The following is a 6,000-nucleotide window of genomic DNA, read 5'->3' on the forward strand; positions in this document are numbered from 1 at the left end:
AATTCGAACGGAACATAGTTTGCCTCCAAGGCACGGAAATGTTAGAGCAAACGAAGGGAATTATTGGAAAACATTTGAAGATACTTGTCGATTATTTCACTTACGCTTGTAACGTTTAAAGAACCAATTCGTGATCACCATGTACGTGCAACTCGTTGTTACGTTTGGTGTAATCGAATGAATTTTTCTTCTCGAAATGCACGGCTGTCATTGATCGAATCGAAGCCCGGACGGATCTCGTTTACGAGGAAAGGCGTTTCCGAGGTGTCAGCCGTTCGTTGACTGTCAACCGACGAGTACTCGAGCGTGGAGAGATTAAAAGATAGATAGATATGGGAATAAAGATGCAGAGTGCGAGAGAGATACAAAGAATTCACTTTTTTCTTTTTTTTTTTAAATATCGTTCGAGTATCGTGAACCGATTTTCTCGAGTCACTTGACAGATAGTTTCATAGATTCGTTGGGAGGTGACCGATCCAACGCATGAATAACTGGTGTCGATGACTCACAGCCATCGACTGACATTTATGAAAAGCGTGTACCGGGGCGTATCTAGGCGCACGACGTGTGTTCGACCGGCCCTCGTCGGTTTACTTTTCTTACGATTAGAAGGATTACTTGATTGTTTCAAATATTAACTTCTACGGTAGTACAAAAGACTAATATAAGAATCTTTTGTTCGGTGATGTTTAGGATCGAAACAGTACGTGTTGTGTATGATTTCATTTTAGAATTCAAAATAAAAGTATCTTGTTGGCCCTTTCAGGTATATAAAATTGAAAACAAAAATATACTCGTGTGAACGGACGAAGGAATCTTTCTCTCTCTCTCAACGTTTTTCTTTGTTTATTCTACTTGCATAAATATACTTTTGTTCTTAATTTGTATCACATTTTTAATTTGTGTTTCATTTGTATTTGTAATTTAATTCACTTGTATGCGTATACACTCGAAGACACATACAAAAGGTACGATAACAATTTAAAACTTAAAGGAAGGTACACATATACATTCTGCCCGAAACGTGTTAATAAAGTTAAATCGAAGTCTTGCTTCGATGTATGAAAAAAAAAAAAAAGGAAGTCATGCGCCTGTTCCATGGATTCATTCGACGGCGTAACAGTTTTTTTTTATCGTATAAGCATTTATCTCGAATTCTGGCAGACACCTGTCGTTCCGATAACATCACGTCGACACCGATCGTGAATGGTCGTCGTGCGATCCCTCGTTTTTCTACGGTGTTAACCATTCGGCATTTACGGAAATTTCATTGGTCCGTGGCAGTCGTGCACGCTCGTTGCTCGACGCTGTTTAGAGCGCGTAAATTACGACTCGGCTTCGATCCGTTCCGCAGCTCGAATACGCGCGCCCGAATACAGTTGGAAATTGACCAAATAAACAATACGTATTTGCGGCACCATTCTCCTTTATGCCAGCGCGGCCAATTTTTTTTATTTTTCATTTTACTTGAGAACTTTATTTGTCGTATTAACCCTTCACACTCGCAACGCTTAAGGCGTCTGGCGGCCACCCTGAGCGCTCGCCAGATGGATACTATTCTTGAAAAAAAATAAATTAAAAACTTAATCAAGCAATCGGAAGAATCCATTGCTATTCTTCAGATAATGTATCTAAAAGTAGCGTGTAGAAATTTCAGAGCAATCGGACCGCACGTTTACTTTTCTTTTGGGATTGTCTCGAAACTACATTTGTCGAAATGGTACAACGTAAATCTCGTAAACTATCGGTCCGATTGCTCTGAAATTTCTACACGCTAGATAGAAATTTTTAGACTTTTAGATAGATTATCCGAAGAGTAGCAATGAATTTTCGCGATTACTTGATTAGTTTTTTTCTTTTTTTTATTGACGATTTTTCTCGTGAAATTTCGGTGAAAAATAAAAAAAAATTTCTTCGGCTCACCATAATTTTCGTAATGGTAAAAAAAAAAAATCCAATTGCTACTCTCTAGCGACAAACTCCAGAAACAGACTAATATTTTTTTTTTGTCTTTTTCACATGCAACCTAAAGAATATAACGACGGTACAGCCCACGCGCGTTTCGCGCCGAAGGCCTTCGCCAAAATTTTCGAACCGCCGCCATTTTCTTTTTTGTTATCTCAAAAAATTGTTCATGTGTTCATTAAATGGTTCTTTAGTATGTGTCAAAACATAAAAATATTGTTTTCTATACTTTCGCATTTATGAATTTTTTAAGAATAGTACCCATCTGGCGAGCGCTCGGGGTGGCCAGACGCCTTAACGCGCCTGTGGTAGACCTGCACTTTTGCCCTAACGCTTGGTAGATTATAATTTTTTCAAGTAAATGGTCCAGTTTTTCAAGAAATTATTTTTGATCAAGGAGAATTCGTATACAGGGTTGTCTACGTATAAGTCCGGACACACGCAGGGTGTCAATTCTACAACAAATTTCCAACAAAAAATTACTCTTAGACATTTTCTTTGTGTCGAATTATTCTCGAGTATGTTCACTTTCAATATGTTTTCTGCGTTTACGACTTGACACTCTTTAACCCTTTGCACTCGAGGCCATTTATTCTGGTATCTGCCAGCAACTCGAGATGGTTTCTTAACATTCTATTGCCATGAATTCTAAGCTATCTAGATTTGAGAATAAGGTCACCTTTACCTCACCGACAATCATTTCATTGATACGTCGAGCTCCAAAGAAATTAAACCTAAAGAAACATTAGGTACTGTAGAATTGCTGCGTGAAACCTAATGGTGTCTGAGGGTCACCTCTCGAGTGCAAAGGTTTAAACGGTCATAACTCCACCAAATTACAGCGCAAACTTAAAACCAAGTATATCATTCGAAAGAGCGTTAAATTTCCCAACTCCTTGATACAAAACCAAAATTTATCACGAAGATTGAATACGTGAAGAATTAGGTCAAACTTTACGTTGTGAAAATTTCCAAAAATTTGACTTTTTCTGTATTCGTTTTTCGGTTTCAAAGACATTGTTACTTGGCGGGCACTCTTCGGGAAAAACTTCCTCGAAGTCTCAGCTTTTGAATGGTATTGTCAAAAAAAATTGTACGGTGGTATTTTAGGGAGAAAATTACGTTTAAATGCAGAAAAGCGTTCAAAATGCCCGCCTCCTAAATCAAAACTTATTGGTTCTCCTGTGCCGGAAACATTGATTTTTTGCTGTGTGAAATCGATCGTGTTTCAATCTCCAAATCATTTATCGGTACACCGAGGCTGATTTTGATTAAATAGTCTCTAAAAACGAAAATTCTATGGATACATGCTCAAAAACAATTATTATTCATCTCGCAATCAGGCTCGGACAGGCTTGAGGTGTCAAAAAATAGGTTTTTTTCCGAATTTGGGAGGCTCGAGAGTGTCACTAAAAAATACATCAAACCCGATGTCAAGTTAATTTTAAAGTGACAAGTCGATTTTTGTTGAAAAATATCGATTTTCACCTAAAAACTCGCGCTTTTCTGCAATTTAAACGTCATTTTCTCCAGAAAATACCACCGTACAATTTTTTTTTGACAATACCATTCAAAAGCTGAGACTTCGAGGAAGTTTTTCCCGAGGAGTGATGATTTTGTTGTAAGCTAAGTAATGGAAGAAAAAACAAATTAATCTTTTTAAATGGAACTTTATATATTTTTATATACAGCATTTGCATTAGACAAAATTCATTGACCTAAATACGTGGTTATTTATTGGGTCAAAACCTATTATTAGGTCAAAATCGACAACTATGTTTTTGAAATCGAAAAACGAATACGGAAAAAGTCAAATTTTTGGAAATTTTCACAATGTAAAGTTTGACCTAATTTTTCACTCGTTAAATCTACGTAATAAATTTTGGTTCGGCACCAGACAGATGGAAAATTTAACGCTCTTTCGAATGGTATACTTAGTTTTAAGTTTGCACCGTAATTTGGTGGAGTTATGACCGTTTAAAGAGTGTCAAGTTGCAAACGCGTAAAAAATATTAAAAGTGAAAATACTCGAGAATAAAGCGACACAAAGAAAATGTCTGAGAGTAATTTTTTGTTGGAAATTTGTTGCAGAATGGACACCCTGCGTATGTCCGAACTTATACGTAGACACCCTGTATAAACTTGATTAGTATCGGTATATTTTAGATGAAAGTTTCCTTATAAGATGGTATCATTTTTTATCTGTGTGTCTCTAGCTCGAATTTGGTATAGAAACTTGTTTGCTGAGCCATGTTTTTTAAAAGCTCATCCGTGAAAAACAGCTTGAGAATACCATACGTGTCTCAGAAAGTTTTCACGTTATATCTTCAAGTTACATCTTCTTATCGCAATTATTTTCGATTATTTCATTTTCCATACGCACGTCAGAAAATTCTCGATTCGCGAAAGTACTTTGCTGAAATTGTATTCGGTCTATTTGTCTCGTTCAAAATTTTATTCGAACTAAACATCACGAATTATTTTAATTGTTTCAATTACAAGTCTATTCGCCCAATGTGAAATTTAATTTCATTGCGACTAAGAACGCACCGAAGATTGTTCGTGTCGTGTTCGTTATTCAAAATTTTCGTCGAAATACGGGATTTAGCCATCTCTGGGTCGCTGTAGGTCGTCGGGTCACACAAATAGAAACAGTCTCGTGGGACTCGAGATTTATAGCGTCCAACGTATCGGTTGGAAAGTACAACGAAAAGAAAACACTACACGAGTTTGTTGTCGAAGGAGACACGGAGGACGAACGACGAAGGTTCGAGTGTTTTCTTTTTGGGTACGAAAGGAATGGGTGCAGGCGATCCGTGCAACGACTCTGTCGAATGGTAACGAGAGAATAGTTTTGCTCGGGCGAAAGTCTTGTCGAAGCCTTTGATTAACATTTCCATACTAGGGTCGTCTCTTTGATTAGCTCGAAGGCCATGAAAAGGTTAAATAATTAAATTAGGCTTAAATAGAGGCTTACATTTACTTACACTTCAAACTCCAATTCAAGGCTTTACGTTACGATAAATAACCACGTATTTAGGTCGATGAATTTTGTCTAATGCAAATGCTGTATATAAAAATATATAAAGTTCCATTTAAAAAGATTAATTTGTATTTTCTTCCATTACTTAGCTTACAACAAAATCATTTACACCGTATAACTTGTCCATTTGGACTAAATAACCTTTTGCAAAAACATTTTTTGATAGCTTCGTCCCCTAACGAGATATTTAACCGAAATACACTGTGTAATATCTCTATGGGTGATATAAACGATGGCTGTTTAGAGAGCGCATGCCCTTTCAGAATAGGGACCTAAGAAATGCCAGAGTTTCGCGTTTGTAGGAGTATGTACTCTGTGATAAGAGAGATTGGGCCTCCTCCCTTCCTCCGTGATATTTTGCCCGTGAGATTTACATAAGGAGCTGTGCGCTAATAGCCTCGATAACGACGACTCTCGAAGCGTCAGGTGTCGAGCGTCGTGCGCATCTTCGGTGCTCGCGGATGGAAACGATTCGACATTCGAGGGTTTGGCCGATCTGTTCTAGCGGCGAATGGTCGACGATGGCAAATTTTGCGTGGTCGGCATTTCGTAGGTGGGTAGGTAGGTAGGTTAAGGAGCCACGAACAAAGACCGTCGATGAGAGATCGATGAAAATGGATAGAGCAGTGTTGCTCAAATCGGGCTTTGCGAACACCCGGAAAAAAAGGGGGAATATTATACAGCAGCGATTTCCAAACAGGCAATCCAATTTCTTACAAAGGGAACATATCCAACTGTCCGTCTCCGATTTTGTTGAAACTTGGTGGGTACGACGTGTATTAAGCTGGCGTAGCCATTTCAAAAGGCCAATGCTAAATTAACACGATACTTTTTTGCTATTTATTTGCTAATTATTTGCTAATTATTTGCTAAAGAATTCATTTGTTTGCACCAGCCGTTTCCGAGAAACAATGGTTACGCTAGCGTAATGTTGAGCTAGCGTAACCACTTATGTATCTCTGTACCTAACAGGGATATCGATTCCATTCTTG

General features: G+C 37.9%; 1 protein-coding gene across 7 annotated transcripts in view; it reads left to right on the forward strand.

Annotated features, from left to right (window-relative positions):
* LOC128878901 (syntaxin-1A) overlaps window positions 1–6,000 on the forward strand; it is a 64,757-nt gene that overhangs the window by 1,092 nt on the left and 57,665 nt on the right. The gene's annotated exons all lie outside the window — the stretch shown is intronic.

Source organism: Hylaeus volcanicus, chromosome 6 (genome assembly GCF_026283585.1).
Source record: "Hylaeus volcanicus isolate JK05 chromosome 6, UHH_iyHylVolc1.0_haploid, whole genome shotgun sequence".
Lineage (NCBI taxonomy): Eukaryota > Metazoa > Arthropoda > Insecta > Hymenoptera > Colletidae > Hylaeus > Hylaeus volcanicus.